The 21,354-nt window shown below is 41.7% G+C and overlaps 1 protein-coding gene across 7 annotated transcripts in view; it reads left to right on the top strand.

Moving 5' to 3' along the window:
• Positions 1–21,354, top strand: part of Cald1 (caldesmon 1) — a 186,006-nt gene that overhangs the window by 61,478 nt on the left and 103,174 nt on the right. For 6 of the 7 annotated variants that reach the window (XM_037203662.1, XM_028866136.2, XM_028866137.2 and 3 more), the window contains exon 2: positions 3,499–3,587. The exons of the other annotated variant lie outside the window; for it this stretch is intronic. The gene's annotated coding sequence lies outside the window, so the exon portion shown is untranslated. The remainder of the gene's footprint in view (positions 1–3,498; positions 3,588–21,354) is intronic. 7 annotated transcript variants of the gene reach the window in all.

The raw sequence follows: 21,354 nt of genomic DNA, 5'->3' as shown, positions 1-21,354 counted from the left end.
AAAGAGCCTTGAAGTTCAGGTTACTGCAGCAGCTTTCCGATGCCGTAGGAATGACCTTCTTATATTTTTATTGCAGTTTTTCAGTTGTTTCCGATAATAACATGGGACTGCTCCATGCTGATCTACTCTCGGTATCTCTGTCGGTCAATCTACACTCAAAACAAACTCATCAAAAGCCTGCTTCACGATAGTTTTTGTAACTAGTCTTAGAAAAGCCTTGGAAGTTGTGAAAACTCCAGGGGTTCAGTCAGGGAGAAAGCTTTGGAGTAAGGCATTATGGGTTTCATTTCAACTCTATCATTTATTAACTGTGCAACAATGAGCTTGAATCCGTTTCTTTACTTTCAGATGGCAAATTAAACAAGAGAATACATACCAAGTTCCTTGTACATAGTACACACTCAGAAAGCTCTCAACATTGTTATATGGAATGTTTTTATTTCTCAGGGAGATATAAAACATATTTATCTTACTTTAAGCCCAGCATTTGGGAGGCAGAGGCAGGTGGATCTCTATGTGTTTGAGGCCAGCCTGGTCTACAAAGTGAATTTCAGGACATCTGGGGCTGTTACACAGAGAAACCCTGTCTCAAAAAATAAAAAAGAAAGAAAGAAAAAGAAAATGAAATTCAATTTCAGAAACATGTATCCTAGGCCAGGCATAGTAGTTCAATCAATCTCAGCACTTGGGAGGCAGAGGCAGAAGGATCTCTAAGTTCGAGGCCAGCCTGGTCTACAAAGTGAGTACCAGGACAGCCAGGGCTACACAGATAAACCCTGCCTCAGAAAACACACACACACACACACACACACACACACACACACACACACACACACACACACATCTCTTAGAAATGACAGGGATGGGATAGGACCAGGTGGTCTGGGGAAGGAGGAGAGTGCAGTTGGCTTTTTATTTATAACTACAGGGTCTTTCACAAGTGTTGAGATACATAACACAGCTCTTTCCTTAAAAGATCATATGATCATATATAAAGCATCTGAGTTGAAGATCTCTTAAAAACACACTCCAAATACTTCATATTGAGCTGAGGAACTGAGAGACCAGGAGTGGTTAAGTGACTTGTTCAATATCCATCTACTCATCGGTGTTTATTTAAATGGCCTGAATGCCCCAAAATTCCCTAGAATTCCCTTTATTCTAACAAACGTCTAACTTCCATACTCAATTATAAATGTGAGAAAGAAACAAGTATTCATGTTTTATTGCCACCAACTCATTTGGACTGAACTCCACAGATCTATTTTTAAATATCTTATTTTAATATCCATCTCCACAAGGTACTTGACTTCCTGCCAACTGAGACTAAAATAGCTGCCTCCCATTCCTTTCCCATTTCAAGCATTGTGTCCCGTAGCTCTCACCCCTGTCATTAAATAATGGTCCATCTTATTATCTAGAATGGAAGACTCAACGGAATTTGTGTAAAACCACAAAGTACTCTTCTTGTTTCCCAAGTGTGGAGAAGTGCCTCCCAACATAATCTACAACACAAAGTATTTGTCGTCCTTCTGGGCACTAAATGGAACCCTCTTATGGGTGGGACAATGTCACCAGCCACCCATACCCTCATGTTTGCCAGCAAAGATAACACTTCTGAAGACCCCTTCTGAGTGACTCTCCCTGAATCCCTGGGGGAACTGAACATTGTGGATGAGTTTCACAATCACAGTTGTTTGATAGAAATCATAATGTTGACATCAAGGGGCCCTAATTCAGCTGTGGAAGGTAACATGTTAAATTCATTCTTCAACTGGTTCTTCATGGTGGCTAAAGCACCATCTATTTCTCATTAAATTCCTAATTTAACTTTTGCAGTGATGCTTGGTTACAGTAAGTCATTATCTGAAACTCTCCCTTGGCATCCATTTCGAAAATCATACCTAAAAACATTCTTAATAACAGAAAATTCACATATGATTATAGAGCCCCCTGCATATGGTTTTAACCAATTTTTACCAAGAAACATGCTAATTGCTACTTCTTGTGTCACCAAAGAGTTCACTTAGCCACTTCTTCAGGGCCCAAGAAAATCACTGTTTTAGGAGAGCTTAAAATCTGATGCGAAGGAGACAATCTCTCCTTTGCTTTCATTGCACACCTCCGTTCCCCCATAGTGAATGTTTTCATGTAAAACCCATTTCTCCCAACGCCTGGGTAGATGGTTATGTCCAAGGAGCGATAAATAGTGCCTGGCTGTTTGCCACCAGCTCACTAGGGACTGGGGAAGGAAGACAGGCTCATTGGACGTGTGTCTAGCTCCCTCCCTCCCTCCCTTTACCTTAGCCTTTTCCTTCCTTAACTATGTCTGGTCTAGACTCAGCTTGGCAAGTGCTTCAGAGGAAGGTCAGCCAGAATGTCTGTGCTGGGCATTGCACCGTCAGCTGTGGCTTGAAGTGATAAGGTGAGGGCTGGTTCCCACTGACAGTGATTACCCTGAAACAGAGCAGAAAATCCATCTACTCATTTTTAGACGTGCAATATGAGCATAGCACTCTCTTGACTCTCTTTTAGTTCCTTTGTTATTTACTTTGTTTTTCTGTCTCACTCACAGGACAGATCACACACACACATACCCACTAGACCAAAAATGGGCTTTCCACCTACACATAGCATTTTCTTCCCTTTACTAACTCTGTTTTTAAAAAAATTAAAATGCCAAATGTATTAGGAGCAGAGAAGCAGAAGCTAGACAAATAACATTGGTCCTGTCAGAGCAAATATACAGCCATGCATCCTCTTAGGCCTCATCATTTAGATTCTGTAATTATTACATTTATTTTCTTTAAAGTGAAAATGTACGATAATCCCCTCCTCGTGTGTGTGTGTGTGTGTGTGTGTGTGTGTGTGTGTGTGTGTGTGCAAGTGCATATGGCTTATTCATGTATATGTGATGCATTTGTGGAAGCCAGTGGACAACCTTCCTGCCAATTCTCACCTTTCCACCATCCTTGACCAGGGTTTCTTTGTCAGGCTAGCTGGACAGACAGCTTCTGAAGATTCTCGTGTCCTCAACTCCTATCTCCCCCGGGGTTACAGTCCCTTGGATGACTGCCTCTACCTTTACTTGGGTTCTGAGGATCCACACTCAGGTGGTCAGGTTTTCACACAAAGCACTTTTACCAGCCCAGCTATCTCCCCAGTCACAGTAAGCATTTATATCAGGCCTGTGTTCTCTCCTCAGTGTCCAACTACCAGTGGTACCTGAGAGGGAATGGGTGTTTTAAATACACACGCTCTAGAGTTGCTGAGATGGCTCAGTGGGTCAAATACCTTGCCACCAAGCCTGATGACCCACATTCAATCCCCAGAACCCTCACGGTCCAAGCTGTCATCTGACCTCCACTCATACGCTGTGGCACACATGTGCCCACACACTCACAAAATAATAAATAAAGGCATGAGAATGAATATCTACTCTACACTAACTATAGGTTATTTATTCTACTTATCTTCCGATCTTCCCTTGTATTCCAGATAATCAATAACAGATTTCAAGATCATCCCATTCAACCCACGAGAGTTGGTGTTCAAAGACTCAGAAGTAGGCATCTGACTGCTTCCCTGTGAGTAGAGTTTGTTTCTTTGGGCTCTGCTTACGGGAGTTGTACAACCTCTTGCTAAATTTTTGCATGCAAAGGTACATCATGAAAAACCAGCCTGCCTGCCACAGCCCTGGTCGTTTAGTTAGCACTCAGTGGATCGGTAGATGCCATCGAGGTTTTAAGGAATGTTTTCCTGTTTTGTAATGACTTTCCGTCTCATTGCTCCTTTTTCAGTAATGGACTCTTTACTCCCTATGACTAATACTATCACCTTGAGGCAATAAAGAGGATAACGGAGCCACATGGAGCCCATAAGCTCCCTGTTGCAAAAAGGCTAGTGATTACCGGAGCAATACGCAGCAAACTCTCTGAACAAGTGTACCAGTTACTTTTCTGTTGTGATAAAACACCTCCAGCAAAAGCAGCTTGTAGACAAAAGTGTTTGTTTCGGCTCTTTGCTCCAGAGGGGTGAGAGTCCATCATGCAGGGGCACATGGCAGCGAGGCAGGAGCAGGAAGCTGAAAGATCACATTTCAAAGGTAAACAGAAAACAGAGAGTGAGCTGGAAGTGGGGTCACGCTAAAACCTGCCCCCAGTGATATATTTCCTCCAGCGAGGTTCCATGTCCTAAAAGTTCCATAACCTCCCCAAACAGCACCTCCAATCAGGGACCAAGTTTTAAATACATGTGACTAGAGGGGGGGTGGGGGAGGGGGCGGGGGGGGGCATGTTTCCTATTTAAATCACCACAAGACTACCAGCCAAAGCACTGGAGGAGTGCAAAGAGGAGCTTCCTTAGACAGGATAGAGAAGGCAGAGGAAATGGAGGGGGGTGGCCTTAATTGAAAGAAGGTTTTTGGTTTGTTTTTTGTTTTTTGTTTTTTTGTTTTTTTTTCTTCAGGAATTTAGCACCATTCTCAGGCAATTATTGCTTCAGGATTATATCAATTGTCCCCTATTCCTCTTCCTTCTTTCTTCCTTATGTCCTTGGTTCTCTTTTAGCAGAACCTCTCTTGAGGGGTGGGGTGTGTGTGTGTGTGTGTGTGTGTGTGTGTGTGTGTGTGTGTGACTATTGGCAGGAAAGGCTATCTGAGGTCTACAGCACCTTCTCTGCATACCCCCACACTTTCAATACCAGCTTTCTTCAAGTACTTACTCCCACACTTCCTTCCTTATGGTCCTAAAGTAGGCAGGAAGTAGATGCCCATTGCTGGGGAGGTACCTCAAAATGCCACTGATACTTGGTTCTGGAATTTTACACAAATTTCTATTTCTATAAAAGAGGAAAATTTGAAAGAAAGAGCTGTGCCGGGGCCTTGCAGTGAATGGTGGCCGGCGGCCAGCATAGGTGCCTCCCAACTGTGCCTCATTAAGTCCAGTCACCTGACAGGCTTGAAGGAACAGACCACTTTCCTGTGAGCCTGTGAAAGACAGGCTTTGAGTTGTAAGCACCCAGAAGCCTTTGCTCTTGTTTCAGGACATCGTGAATGAGAGACTTTATAACCACCATGGGCCAGTATGTTAAGAAACAGTAGAGGCTTCAGATGGAAAGAGAAGTTTGGGAATTTGTTTTCTTCCATTTTCCTCGAATTTTGCAGAATGAGTTCGCTTGGACACGCCTAACAAAGTGTTTGGTCTCTTAGCTCAGATTTGCTCCAATGTGTTATGTATAATAGGATTTAAATGTAAAATATGGTGTCTCCTTATGACTTTCTGGGAGTGTGTGTAGAATGAGACTTGTGGGGGAAGGCCTGGAACCCCATGTCTGTCTAGGAGTCTCCCCTACAGGAGGCTGCTCCTGGTCTTTACCATGAGAATCAAAGCAGGTCCAGAATGAACCTGGATGTAGTCATATTTGACTAGGGATTGAGGAGACACGGGAGCTCGGGTCCTCAGGGTCTTCCCACCTGGTGGGTTAGGAGAGTAAGAAGAAATCCTAGCTTCTCACGTGGACACCTGTAAGCTTGGCTAAATGGTGGTGTTTCCCCGGCCAAGAAATCCTACTTGGCCTTCGGAGGAACTTCCATGAGAGCTCACACCCTTGCCCAGCACAGCTTCTAATGGAAAAGAATGCCAGGGTTTCTGGGCAGAGCCGGCACAAGCAGCCGGGGATAAGGCAGATGATGGTGCCAGGAGCCCTGTCTACAGTTCCTTTCCGGCCCTGGTTCCCATATGCGCAGTGAATATTCAGCAAAGAGAAAGGAATGATTGAGCTATTTATATCTGAGACATAACCATCGGAAGTCTCACCTGGAGTTCCAAAATGGTAAGCTCTGACTCCACGGACTCCTACACTTCTTTTACCTCTGTCCTGACTCAGCGCCACAGCCCTCCAGTAAAAGAACAAATGCTCAGCTTGGATCGGGAGCAGTGGGTTGAGACAGTTTCCTTCCTACTATTCTCTATATCCTAAGTCCAACAATGCCAAATTAAATCTTAATTCCATTGAGTTTTCTGAGAGGAAAGGGCAGAGTTGCATTCCCTGAAATGGATATTTTAGGCTAAAGTTATTACTTAGAGGGAGATTCCCCCCCACTTTTCCTAATTTTAAACAAAAAGTCCATCATTCATTCTAACACCAGCCTTTAAGAGCTGGAGACAAATGGAGTCTGAATATTCACGCCAGTGTGGTATAAATGAGCTGTGATCTCAGGATGTTGGCTGCTCTGCTGACAGGGAGAAAGAGTGGTTTAATATCTTTGGCTGAAAACACTTTCTTAAAGGATGGAGAAGGCCAACATTAATATCGAGTCCTGTTATTTAATAACTAAAAATGATATATTGTGGATGGGGGCATCCGAAGACCGGAGGAGAGCGTATTCCTCAAATCCAGAGAACGCAGAATGGGAGCAGATGCCAAAGCACTGGGCTTGAAGGAAGGAACCATGCTAAGAGCATTTTCCTTGAAATCTTCAAAGACTAACCCCCATAAGTATTTATAACCATGATTTTTAACTTGATTTCATTACAGATTTTCAAAATTTATAAATGCAAGTGGTCCCTGACTTACAATGGCTGCATTTAGGATTTCTTACCTTTCCAATGGTACAAACGCCACATGCATTGATTAGAAATTGTGTTTCGAGTTTTGTGCTTGGATCTGTTCCCAGGCTGCAATATGCAGTCTGATACTCTAGCACTGCTGAGTACCACAGCTCCAGTCCCACCTGTCCATCATGAGATCCAACAACTGATGCATGAATGGACGGAAACACTGATGCTTGGTAGGCCAGGAGAAGTAAATACATCTTCAAGTTACAACAGCTTTATCAGGATAATGTAAATTAAGGAGAGTTTATCTAAAGACATTTGTCACAAAGGGAGACTCTGGAAACCTTTTAAACTGCCTCTCGCAGATAAATGGCCAGTAGTTTGTAAATTAAAGTTGTAATTGTAAGTTGAGGATGGTGAGGAAGGCTGTGGTTACCATTAGCTGAAGCTTCCTCCGGCATTCATCTTGCTTGTTGAGTCATTCATCCGACAGACATACATTGAGTGGGATCAGCTCCACCTCAAGTGCTATTTTAAGTCCGGCCTAGCAATTCTAGTATTCTTCCCTATGAAATGAACCCTTTTAAAAACTCAATGCGAGGGAGAACTTAGTGAATTCAATAATGTACTCACTGATGTAAATTGTGGTGTCTGATACTCTTTACATAGTTTTCATCAGCCTCATCTTAGCAAAGGGGTCACAATACTTTAAATTTCCATGTCCCCTCATCCACCTATAATACATCATTGTGTGGTTATAGGCAAAACATTGTCACAAAACATGTGTCATTCTTTTTCTGAAGTCATTTTTTAAAGTGACATCCAATTGTCCCTACATTATTTGTTCCCATAATTCTGATATCTGAATGGCATTTAAGAGGACCATAATAATTGTTTCTAATGAACTGAAATAAAAAGGAGAGGAAGGCTGCCTTGGCATTTGAGTCAAATGTTCATTAAAATCAGAGGTGAAGGCAGTGAGTCTCTCATTGGGATGGGGCCCGGCCCCAACTCCAGATCTAATTTCTTCCAATTAATGTCATATCCTGTCTCTTAAATGAGATGTACAAAATAACCCACAAACCCTAGATCTCCCCAGAAATGGACACAGATGAACTCCCCTGATTTGGATTCATGTCAAAAGCTAATTATGTGAGCATAGCAAAGACGTGGCCGAAGTGTGAAGTGTGGTAGTTTGTTTTCTTAAGGTTTTAGAACGCATTCAGCTTATTTTCTCAAGTGTCTCCCACTTAAGTGAAATAATAAATCAGTTTGCCAAAGCACAAATGAACACAAATAAGAGATTCATTTTTACTTCATTAATAAACATCAAGTATGAAGTTACCCTAATAGCAAGCAAACCAAAATCCTCTGACAGGAAATGGCTCCTGGGAAGATTGTGTAGGCACATCTAAACTCTTCCAGACTGTCGTATGATCATTTCATCACTGAAGTCCTTGTTCCTGTCTCTCTTCTTTCATCCGTTTGCAAGTCTTGTGTAGCTGAGTGGTACAGTTGAAAACACACACTGTGGGACCAGGTTACCTGATTATTAATCCCGAGTCTACCACTAACTAGCTCTATGACCTTTTGTAACTAACTCACTTTCTCTGAGTTTTGATATCTGTGTATAAGAAATGAAGACAATAAAGATTGTTACAAGGACCTAACACTGGCATTTATAAACTTCATCTATTAGCTAAATCAATGTTTTGGTCTGAGTTAAGCTTGTATAGGATTATATTGAGTTCATATGAACACATCATTATGAGTCTGTTCTTGGAGCTTCTTACTGAGGTGGGACTGGCCTATGGTTAGATATCATGAAAAATAAGGGTCACAAACCAGCAACTGGAAGTCCATGGTGCCCTGAAAATGTGCTTCCTTGCATAGTATGTTTTTGATGTTTTTTTGGATGGGTGGGTGGTTGGTTGGTTGGTTGGTTGGTTTTGGTTTTGGTTGTTGTTGTTACTTTATTTGTTTGTTTACATTTTGAATTGGATTTGAATGTTCTTGGGGATGCATATGTTTTCTATTTCTCCAAAAGCCACCTCTTCTAAAATATTTACTTCTTTAAAAGCATTTTGTTTGTCATGCCTGGTATAAATGAATGATGACATGATAAGCAAGTATTCCTAGGATGAGTAGCAGTTTTCCAGCTCATAGGAGTAAGGAGATGAGCTGGATGAGAAGTGAACTATGGGGTACGTTATAGCATGCCCCAATGCTCTAACTGCAGTGTTCCAATGAACCCACCTGCCCCTACTTCTATACTAGAAGCTACAGGAAGCAAATGGGAACTAGATGAGTGGAATAAGTACTTGTGTGGAAGCAAAGAAGCACATTATTCAATGTTTTTCAATAAATCCAACTCAGCAAATATTTCCATGTGTCTATAATCACCTAGCAAATACTCAAGAATGAAAGGGGATATCAAAGCCCTAACACTGAACAGCCTCAGATACAGTCAAAGCAAAGAGAAATTAGGAAATACTTGAATAGCCAAGCTGTGTAGTATTAAATATTAAGAACAATATTGGCAACTGTGGTCATGCCTATAACACTAGCATTTGGGAGGCAGAGGCAGGAAGATCGCTACAAGTTCCTGGTCTATACAATGAGTTCTTTGTCAGCAGGGCTGACATGTCAGTGGGGAGAAGGGGAGCGATGTTCTGTGTTAATATAAGAGTTGAGCCAGATCCTGTGGGGGGGGGATTATGAGATGTGGGGGGAAAAAAGAACATTGGGCACTTCAGGACACAGGAGAGCAAAAACAGGACTCAGAGGTTGAAATGAGAATGAATCGTTGAATCGTTCCAAGATTCTCCTGACTGAGAGCTGTGTTTGTCTCTGAGGGTGGAACATGAGAAACAGCCATGGGAAGGCTACTGTCTTCAGAGGATGGTGGCCCATGTGAAGGAGGTTATCTGTTCTCAGCCGCCTCCTCGGACACCTAGACCTCCCAGTCACTAGCCCTCTCAGTGATATGCACTCTCCAAACCAGGATCCTAGGTGCCCCACAGCTCCCCTGACCTATGAGGCTTCACTAAATGGGGACAGTAGTGATCCTCAAGTTGCCCCTGCTTCCTGTTTTAAGGTGTGTTTTGATCACTCCTCGGGCTACCAAAGGATAGCCAAGTTAAAGTGAGACAGCCTCTCCTTGCTAGGGTCAGTGCAAACTTTTTTTTTTGCTATGTAACATCTGTTTTTAAAATTTGTCTGAGACCCTGACTTAAATCTGTTTAACTAGAAAAACAGCAAAAGAACATCTTGTTTTCATGAATGTCCAGGGCCTGTGTGTCAACAAATAAAAGATCTGTTTGTAGTATTCAGAGTGGGAAAGCTGCTTGTGAGAGAGATATCCTGCCACACGGACAAATTGCTTACGAGCTGTTCTTTTGCTGGAATTGGGAAGCAAACTTTGAAAGCATGATGGACCAGCTTTGTCTCAATCAGCAAATGTCTTCTTGCTGGTAGGTGAGAAACATGCTTGTAATTGTCAGAAGGTCATTGACTTGGATGGAATAGAGAGCTGGCCCCTCTTTCCTGCCTCTTACTCTAGTTGATATCTTACATGGATTCCTCTTGTCTGCATAAATTCTAGCAGACAGTGTTCTGTGGGTCATTATTTTTGTATTTCTTAGGACCTGAAGTGGGAAAGGAGATGAGAGCAGATACTGTCCCAAACAGTTGACCACCCCCCACCTACACCCACTTCTTTAGGAGAGAGGAATGGAAAGGATTTGTGTTTATCTGCACTTAGAGGGTCAAGTCTAGCATGTAACATGTGCCAATTTATATTTGATAAATGAATGCAAACTCTAGTGTTTACATTCCCTTTATGAGTGCCGCCCTGGGTATGGATGGAGATTACCCATGTTTGAAAAGCAGCTAGCACCCAAAATTCATTCTATCACCAAGGAAACCATTAGGCCCTTCCCACAGCTCACTCTCATAGCAGCTTGTACTTAACTCAGTTTTTGTTTTGCTCATTGCCTGTCTCCACCATCAGCTGCAAGCATGGTGGGTGCAGGTGGGGTAGCTACATTCACACCTCACATCCACGCCATAGTTTGTTTTGTATAACTGCAATAAAACCTCATGACCAAAGCAACCTGGGGAGGAAAGGGTTTATTTGGCTTAGACATCCCAGGTCATAGTCCATCATTAAGGAAAGTCTGGGCAGGAACTCAAGACAGGAACCTGGAGACAGGAACGTGGAAACAGGAAGTAAAGCAGAAACTATAGAGAAATGCTCACTAGCTTGCTCTCAGGCTCACTTTCAGCTACCTCCAAAAACCACCTGCCCAGGGCTGGCACTGCCCACAGTGGGCTGGACCCTCTCACATCAGTAATTAGTTGAGACAATGCCCCCAGAGACTTGACTAAGGCTGATCTCATGGAGGTATTTTCTAAACTGTGGCTCTCTCTTCCCAGATGGCTCCATCTTATGTCAAGTTGACAAAACAAAACAACACAAAACAAAACAAAACAAAAACCCACAGCATATCACACAAAGCGTCTGGAACATGACTGACACTTCATAAGTATTTGTTGACTGCCTTTTGCTGACACTTTCCCTGTGGTGACAATTGTAGACCCTCAACTACTCTTGATTATAGCTTGGTTCAAACACAGTGAGGAAGACAATGGAGCTTATAATGGAACTGAACATATAAGGACTTTTTGTATGATGACACATTCATATTCATCTAACCATACATTCCTTCCATTACAAATGCCTACTGAAAATCATGGTAGGATGAGTTAGTCAAAGCTATCTGTATTTTCTCAACCTAGACTTGTCAGGTTGTATATACCATACAGGCTGTAACTAATGTTATAAGATATCAGTAGTTTCAGGCTGCTTAAAAACATTATTTATTATATTTGTGAGAGTTTCACCTACACGTATGTATGTACATGCACCATGTGTGTGTTCAGTGCATGAGGAAGTCAGGAGGGGTCATTGGATCCCCTGAAACTAGTGACACAGGCTGTGGTTAGCTACCAGATGGGCTAGAGAACCGAACAAGGGTCCTCTACAAGAGCAACCAGTACTCTTAACTGCTGAGCCAACTCTTCAGCCCCAGCTTCAGATTGTTTTTAATCTCTCAAACAGTTAACTCATTCCAGTGGAACTGGATATATGAAATTTTGTCTTTATTATCAAGAAATCCTGGCCTAGCAGCCAACCTGGTAAAGGCAATCAGTAAGATATTTTGGCAACTGATGGGCAGATGACTTAACGTCCGTTAAGTCCATCGTTCCGTGGCCACACTTCACTTTGAATGGGAACAGGGTAGTTCATTCCCTCCGTTTCATTTTCGCTGCTTATGTAGACAGGGTTGACATTGGAATGATTTGTGAGTTCTGACAGTTCCCCAGAGAAATGCTGGTTTGTTTACAAGAGGTGAAATTCCACAATAGTTTTATTATTGTTATTATTATTTGTATATTTGAAAACATTCCCAAAGAAACAAATGTGGATGCAGGAAAAATATTGGGGGGAGAAAAGAAAAATAATACTCTGAATTCTGACCAATTCTATTTTAATAGGTCGAGCTGACTGCCAGCTGGCCACAGGGCTGACTACTTGTAATCTATACTTTTGGTAGGCCACATGTAGTTCTTGGAACTGTTTATATTAAGCTGCTGAAATTTAATTATTCTAAAATTGGCAGGACTCTCTTTGATTACTTAATACAAAATTGCTTAGTCATCTTTTTGCATAGTGTGGACAGCTTTTGTTTAAGTGTGAATAATTGAAAAATGCAAATGAGATCCAAAAAAAGTTTTAGGTCAGGTAGAAAAACAAGAAATGATCTTTAAATTTTTTTTTTTTGCAAAATCCTTTAGCAAGTGGTGGCCACATGTTTTAATTTGACAAACGAGGTACCTGTCAAATCGAGGTCCTTAATTACAAGTTCCTTTTTCCTCTTTCCTTTGTGGCTTTTGTCAGAAGCCAAACCTGCTGCCTGTGGCTGCTTAGGTTGTGTTCTGCTCCTACATTTTGCAAAGCATGGGCTTTCTTGCAAAAGGATAGAAAAATCAAGCATCAGTCCTGAGCAAAGAGCTTTCTTGTGCTCAGAGACGAATCGGTATGTTACTGTGAGCTCGGTGTCACAGAGACCCCACTTTCGACTGTCTTGGATTGAATGTGGATCTTGCCATCCTGGAAATGACTTACATTTCAAATGCAGAGCAGCTTTACAGCCATGGAGGAAACAGGCAGGCACAATGGCACTCTTCCCTGTATTTTAAAGACTCCACGGTACCCAAGGTCTCCATTTTCTTTCTGGGAATGCCCATGGCAACCTCACACTCTTCCAGTGAAGATAAGAATTCCGTGACCACTGGTAAGTCCTGTGTGGCCACTGGGTAGTGAAGCCTGGCCTAGAAATGGGAGGCTCATAAGCAAACATTCAGAACCATGCCTTCTGTTTCTAATTACTGAGCATGGTTAGAGAGCGAAATCAGGCTACACTTTTTTTTTTTCCATACTGATGGAAGCATTTAAATAAGCTCTCAATGTCAGTGTTTTCTAGTTATGATGGAGGAGTGGCATTTCCAAAGGCCATGGAAACTCGAAGCTTTTCAGTTCAAGCCTGACTCCTATCTTTTCTTATAGATGGATGTCTTCTTTTCCTTTGTATCCTCTTCCACTGATACAGATGTCTGACTATACCCTCCTTCCCGAAACTAGGATGCTCTTCTATCTAGCACAAGGTTATTCCTCTACAGAGGAAAACAAAAAAACAAAAAAACAACACCACTGTAATCAAAGTATAAAACAGAGCTCCATTCGACCACCAACACCAACACCAAGGTCACTAGGGGTTACATTGGAGATGTGGCCTTTAGAAAATGTCTTCACTGTTCGTCTGTGTACCAGTTAGTTTCCGTGACTAAGCAGTGCCCTGTAATATATTGCAATCTACTAAGCATGAAGGGTAACAAAAGTTATCACCTGAAGGAAGCCATCATCTTCCAGGGAAGATAGATGTGTACCCAGTAAGTCACATGTAAGCTATACATGAAGTGCATGGTAGGAATATGTTACTGGTTCAATGCTGGACTCGAGTCAGTGAGTGTGTTGGTTGTAAGCCAATGTGAGCCATTTCTTTTATAAAGAAAAGTCTAGATATTCCCCACTAACAAAGTAGTCGGACCTGTCGTTTGAGGGGCTCATGTGGAAAGAAGAAAGCACTTTCTAATTCATCTCATCTGTCAGTTTGTATGCTTGACTTATGCAACTGTTGTGTCCAGAAGACTTAATGGATCATGTCTGTTGGTTTGGTTTCAGCACTTTTCATTGTAGATTATAAATTTCTCGAAGACAGTTTCTAACTGGGTTCATAAATTGCAGAGATGCATTTGATGATCAAGACAAGCGGAAGTTGAAACATGTACTAAGGCACAAATCAGCCCTTCACAAAAACATTGCCCTAAACAAAACGCCCCTGGGATACACCTTGGAGTTGTTCCTGGTAACATAAATGGGTCTGCATCTTTCCATCTCCATTCTCTCTCCATTCCATCTCTGTCTCTGGCTATGAATCTGATATTTGGTCACCAAACTGGTAGCATTATGGAATAAAACAAGCACAAAGAGCAGACACATGTGAGTAAGTGGGCAAGTAAAATTATCACATATGACATGCGGGGGCTCAGAACCTTCTGCTCTTTATTTCCAAATAACCCATTCTGGGACCTTGTCACTCATTTGGAAGAATGATCTTTATTCAGCAACACCCTAGCCTCTTTTGAATTCACCAATCATTTTACTTTCTCAATTGCAAGTACCTTATCAAACAATAATGACCACCCAAAAGACCCTCTATAGGACTACAGAGAGGGTACCAGAGGGAAAACTGAGAGAATACTTGGTGCTTCTGGGTGAGGATCTGTCCTCACACTTCACATCTGATTAATTCTTCCATATATGTGTATTTGCGTTACTGCGTGTGCATATATGGGTCCACGTCTTCTTGGAGGCCAGAGACAACCTCAGGTGTCATTTTTCTGGAGCTTGCTACCTTGGTGTTTTTGAGGCAGAGCCTCTCACTGGGATCTGATCAAGTTGGCTGGCAGGAAGCCTCAGGAATCTGCCTCTCCTGCCTCCTGAGCACTGGAATTATATATGATTGACAATTGGCCTTTTTTTTTTTTTTTAAACTCAAGTGCTCATGGAGTAAGTTACCTCTCAGCCCTAGTTTTTTATTTGTTTGTTTGTTTGTTTGTTTGCAGACAGGGTCTCACTATGTAGCCCTGGCTGTTCTGGAACTTACTATATAGATCAGGCTGGCCTCAAACTCACAGAGATGTACCTGCCTCTGCCTCCCAAGTGCTTCGATTAAAGTGTGTGTCACTATACCTGGCTTCATTTTCTTAATTTTTATGCCACCTCTAAACATATGTGATTTCTGAGCACTTGAAATGTGACACTGAGGAACTTAATTTTTAATTTCAATGAATTTTGATTTATTTACATTTAAATGAACTGACTGGACAGCACAGACTTACATGATTAAAAATCTCCTTGACTTTAACTCTACACAAATGGCCATATCACCTTGTATCAGTTATTTTCCTCATTGTTATGACAAAAGCAACTTACAGAAGGGAGAATTTATTTTGACTCAGTTTAGGGAGGGATGTCGTCCATTGTGATAGGGAAACCATGAAGAAGCAGGTGGCTGATCACATTGTGCCTACACTCAGGAAGCCGAGTGGACTGCAGTGGAGCTACCTATCAAACCTCAAGACACCCCCCCCCGCGGCCCCCCCCCGCCCCTCCCCCCCCCCCCCCCCCCCCCGTGGCTATGTCCTCCAGCAAGGCTCCACCCCCTAAAGGTTCCACAGCTTCCCAAAACAGCCCTACCAGCTGGGGAGACCTGTTCAAATGCATGAGCCTAGGAGGACATTTCACATTCAAACCACAGCCCACTTCTACCCTACTCTGGCTAGGGATGGGCGTTCGCATCTCAGTAGTATCTCACTCTCTCAGTTGCAAGTACCTAACCTCTATCTTTGCCTCAGGGCTCACTTCCGACATTGACTTTTTTCTGGGGTCCAAGAAAATATCCGTATCCATGCGCTGAGTTTTATTTGGTGTTAACCTGCCCCTTTCAGTCTAACTCTCCTTGAGTATATTAAGGAAAAAGAACTCAACTTTTAAACAAGGGACAGAAGCATAGTTTTCTATATTTTCCCTTCTCTCATTCTAAGCAACTTTCAGGTTGGTCTAGGGATTAGCCCAATATCAGTCCTGATTTCCTACTTATGTGCTATGGTTCAGAAGCTAGTGCCAAAGTTACCTATTTCTCAGTATCGTTTCTTGAAATGGGAATGAATGTCCTCTTCATACGTGGGCAGATCAAATAATTTTAATCTCAGAGTTTTGAGAAACATAAAAATCCATTAACCATGTTGTCTTTCCAAGGGAGGGGATACAAACAGCACCATTACACAGTCCCACATTGGCCAACTTCCAGAAGGTGAAAGAGAGGTCTCAGAAATATTACCATGAATAGTGTGATGGCCAACAAGTCTCCTGCTTCACAGATGGAGAAATGCAAATGGAGAAAAGGGGCTTGGAGTAGACTGAACAGTGAGAAAGGGAAGAGCAGGCCATAGCCTGTTAACCTTCTCTTAGAGGGCTTTGTACATTGATGCCCAATGGTTAGAAAGAAGAAACAAAAATGAAAAAGCAAGACTACTTGGCCTGACTATTTCAATTCTTAAAGCCATGTTGCAGGTCTTGAGAAATGTGGTCTGGTGATGGCTGTATTTTTCAAGTAGCACAGATTTTTAGAACAAGACAGTAAAGGTTGAGCTAAAGTTAAGTCCAAATTGTTCATTATAACCCATTTGTTTATTTGAATTTTTTAAGTCCCCAAAGAACTATTTGGTTTGGAAAGGAACAAAGCAAGTTGATAAATTGATTTTTTTTAAGAACAACAAGTCTATTTTCTAAAGTCATAAAGCAAACATTGCAGATTTACTGTGGAACTAATGCAAATGTACATCTACATAACTTCTGAGATTCATATATAATCTAGTACCAAGGTCTTTGATTCACTTTATAAATGCTGCAGTTAATAAAGTGCAGAGAGATAAATTTAGTATAGGAATTATATTGCTACACTCAAAATAATGAAATCTAGTATAAAAATACATTGACTCAAACGAGGTGCAATTCCTGAGTGCCTGCTATGGCCCAATCATGAAGGGTTTGTTTTTATATGACTATGTCTATTCTTAAGTGGCCTCAGGGATGAAAACACATGAAAAGTAAAATATCAATAAAGTGCTAAATGCTACTTAAAGAAAATAACTGATGAGCTATAGCAATGATGAAATTTTCAATTGTCAAAATGAGTTATGGATCCAAGGAGGGGGGATGTTACTTTTAAGGAAGGTCTTCATTGAGCATCATAGAGGAGATGAAATTTCATTCAGGAATTAATGACTGGATAGAATCTGGATAGTGAAGAGAGAAAGGGAGCTCATTCCAGATGGATGGGACAGAATAAATAAAAACACAGTATGAGAAAATTGTAAAACACACTTGAAAGCTAATCATATCTAGATCTAGATCTAGATAGATAGATATATAGATATAAATAGATAGATATATGTACATGTATATTAATCTCAGATGCCATGTCACTGTCAGCTTGAAAGAAGAATTAGTGATTTCTAAGTCATAAGATTTTTAAAAGAACCCACTTTGTGTTTAAATCATTTATACTTAGAGAAAATATGGGTATGCAATGCTTAGCTCTTCATCCTTACTAGACAGTAGACCAGGAATAAAGCCATAGCATTCTATGGATTAGGTTTAGTCTTCGAATGTCATCTGGTCCAATTATCTCACTTACAGAGAAGAAAAACTCAGAGAGTTGGGTTTTTTTTTTTTTTTTTCACTTCAGTATCCAAAGTCTAAGTTCGGGATTTGTTTGGTAGAGGCTCCTAAAGGGCGACAGTTAATAACTGAAGTAAGTAAAGATACTCTGGAGAACAATGACGGAGAATCTCCTGGGATGTGTTGTAACCAGAAATCACCCAATATCTGTCTGATGAAGAAAAGTATTACTGAGTCGCAGCAATGGCATGCTGATAGTAAAACAAGTTGGAACAGACAAAATACGCCCCCAGCTTTCTCCCATGAAGCCCTGTATTCTGAGAACAGAAATCAGTGATAGGCATGACCCAAGGTTGACAGATAGAAGATCTACCTGTATATTAGTCTATGTTTTTCTGCCATAACAGAATGCCTGGGGCTGAATGCTTATAAAGAAGCAAGTGGCTTTCGCCCAGTCATTCTTGTGAAGACGTCATGGTGGATGGCATCACAATGGCCAGAGTACCTGTAGGTAGAGCTCTTCCCATGGTAAGACAGGAAACCAGAGAGCAGGAAGGCAACAATCATACTCTCATAGCTGCTCAGGTGAGAGAACAGCCAAGGTCCTTTGAGAATGACCTTAGTTCTTTTCCCACTTCAGGGTCTCAGAGACCACCTAACCTTCTACTAAGGCCCCCCTCTTAAATGACACCACCTCCTAATGCCACCATATCAGGGACCAAACTTTACCAAATCATAGCAACTAGAGTCAGACAAGCTTGAAATATGGGACTGAGAGAAATGTAAAGAAATATAGCATCCAGGAAGGCAATACTTCTTCACATTATTGTTGGGTTCTAGTGCTCCAATTTTGAGTCCACCATGGTAATGACGTGTAAATTGTTTATTGAATATTGTTTATGTAAGTGCTTTTGGGGACTCCATTGGGTGCAAAGCTGGTTTGGGCCTTAGAGATGGATCAGCACCTAAGAGTGCTTGCTGCTCTGACAGAAGACCCAAGTTTGATTCCCAGCACCCACATTAGAAGCTTGCAAATGTCTGGAATCCAATACCCTCTTCTGGCCTTTTCTAGTACTTGACACTCAAGTGAACATACCCACCCACAGAGAGACATTCATACCCTTTTTAATTAAAAATAAAATAAGTCTTAAAAAGCACTAGCTTAAAAAGATCTTATTTAATGATGGTCATAATGTTCAAGACCAGAATTCCTTGCGATGGTAGAGAGATAGTTACACTGAGGACAAGGACATATCAAGTTAGACAGAGAAGACAGACGTGATAAAGAAGATGTGATACCAGAGAAGAAACTTCAAGATATCAAAGATATGACACTTTAAGATATACCACTGTAGTGTCAAATATCTTACTATCCCATAATAATCCACACAAAGCACCAACAAGAGATCCTTTGTGACTTGTTAACTAACTGATTTAAATGGATGTAAGGCTGAAGGTAGGGCTGGCTTTAAAGAGCGTTCTGATCTCAGCTCTACAGTCCAAGAAGTAAACTGGAGGACTCTGACAGACGTCATCTCAGAACTGTTCAGAGGCACTCCTAATCATTCTCTGAAATGAGAAACAGCTACCAGGTTAGCCCAAGAACAGTACAATGATTGAGTACATAGTTTGACAATCTATATGATGGGGATGGTTATAATGGCTACCTCATAAATTGTCTTTTTTTTTTTAACATAACAGAGTTATCCAGTTATGGAAAGACTTGGAAGAAGTTGAACACAGTGGTGCATGCCTGTAGTCCCAGCACTTGAGGAGTAAGGCAAAGGGGTCCATTCAGGCTGGGTTGGGCTACACAGTAAGTCTGAGGGTCTGAGCTATATGAGACTCAGTCTCAGAAAAATAAAGAGACACAGAAGAAATGTGAATTCTTATTGTTAGTGAAAGAAACCAGTCTGAAGAGGTCATCCAAATAGTGAGTATTTGAGAATATGACATTCTGGAAAAGCCAAAGTTACAGAGGCATAAAAAGATCATAGACCAGGGTTAGGTGTGAGGAAGAAGGAGATAGACAGAGCATGGGGGATTTTTGTGGCAAGGAAGCTATCCTGACTGGTGCTGTGACGGTGAATATATGGTAATATGCACGTCACAAACCGAAGAGCGTGCTCTCTGTGGACTTGAGTATATACTAGCATCAGGTGTCAACTGTAGCACATGTTATAGAGTCCCGCAAGACGTTAGAAACAGAACACGTTGTTTCCTGTGGCTGCTGTAACAAAAGCCCCACAGCATGGGAGGTTTGAGGTTGGAAGTCAAGTGGCAGGCAAGGCCACATTCTCTCTGAAGACGAAGGACGGATTTGTGTCACTCCTTACTTTGCATCTTCTCATGGTGGACTTTCTCTCTGGGTCTTCAAGTCATCTTTCCTCTGTATGTGCTTCCCTTTGTACCAAATTCTCTTTTTCTCTTTTTCAATGAGGATACCCTTGTATTAGAACAGGGTCTGTCTTAATCTCCTTGCCTTAACTACATCTGCAAAGACTCAATTCCAAATAAGGACACATTTTGAGGTATTGGAGACTAGAACTTTTAACATTCTCTTTGTCTGTCTCTGTCTGTCTGTCTTTCTGTCTGTCTCTCTCTCTCTGTCTTTCTCTGTCTCTCTGTCTCTGTCTCTCTGTCTCTGTCTCTCTCTCTCTCTCTCTGTGTGTGTGTGTGTGTGTGTGTGTGTTTTCTCTTGCTTCAGTGGTACAGTTCAACCTAAATGTAGAAGAAAAGTGTGAGCAAAGAGAGAGGGGGGAGTGTAAAAAATCTCTGCTCTTTTTTTTTTCTACTTATTCTATGCTCTGAGAAACAAAATTTATTGATTAAAAGTTTAAAGAGGGAAAAAAAAAGCCCACTATATCGTATAGAATAGATCTAGCAAGTGCTCCTTGGGGGGGGGCTGCCATTGGCCCCTTCAGTGGCCCTGAAGCAGCAGGTTTTATTCTAAGACAGCTGAGGAAATGGCCCCCACATCCTGAGGACTTTCTCTATGCCTGTCCATTATTTGATTTCAGATGTTTTGGAAACTGATAGGGCATAACTCTCTACAAAGGCCCCATTCCCTAACAATTGAGTGCTAGGTTGGAAACTCACCTATGTGTGATCTTTTTTCTGCTTTAGTGCGTTTGTGCGTGTGTACAGACATGTATGTGTGAACACACATGCATGTCCAAGGTGGCTTGTGCATGCCACATATCTTAATCTATACAAAAGCAGAATCAGATTCACTCTTTCAAAAGAGTTTCAGGAAATAAACACAGTAAGGCCATATGCCCATGGAGGAAAACAATAATGATCTTTTGAGTGTAAAACAGATTACTAGATTTCTTAGGGCTGAAGAGATAAACTGTTGGTATAATGCTTGCCACACAGGTGAGAGGACCTGAGTTCAGATCCTAATCTAGGGAGGGAGATAGAGAAGAAACTAAGTCAGGCAGAGGCAGAAGGATCTCTGTGAGTTCCAGGCCAGCCATAGCTACGGGGGTGGGGCATACACAAAAAATCCTACCCCCTACCCCTTTATGAAGGGGAAGCTCAGGAGACCCTGAGGTGCTGGTGAGGTGTGGAGGAAAGGACTCGGGTCCCATCCTGCCTCTCACCTGGACTGTGAGCTCTGCAGAATCTTTAGGCAAGGAAAAGACAGTGTGTCCATGCTTTCTGAAACCTGCAGGCCAGCCTTTTAAAAACCCAGTGTGAGAAACCATATTGGAAAGACAAACACAGCCCTAGGTAAGAACATATCTGTCTTGACAAAGACTGTTCACTTGTTAACCAAAGCAGTCCCATTATAGTTTTTTTGGTTGTTTGTTTGTTTTTCGTTTTTGTTTTTTTTTTTTTTTTTTTTTTTTTAACAGCATGACAGTAATCGCTGTCCCACATTTAGATTTCCCTAAAGTTTGTCAGGAATCTCTGCCACATCCA

This window comes from Peromyscus leucopus, chromosome 3 (genome assembly GCF_004664715.2).
Source record: "Peromyscus leucopus breed LL Stock chromosome 3, UCI_PerLeu_2.1, whole genome shotgun sequence".
NCBI classification, from domain to species: Eukaryota; Metazoa; Chordata; class Mammalia; order Rodentia; family Cricetidae; genus Peromyscus; species Peromyscus leucopus.
Note: the sequence above shows the minus strand (reverse complement) of the source record. Positions and strands in the feature narration are given on the sequence as shown.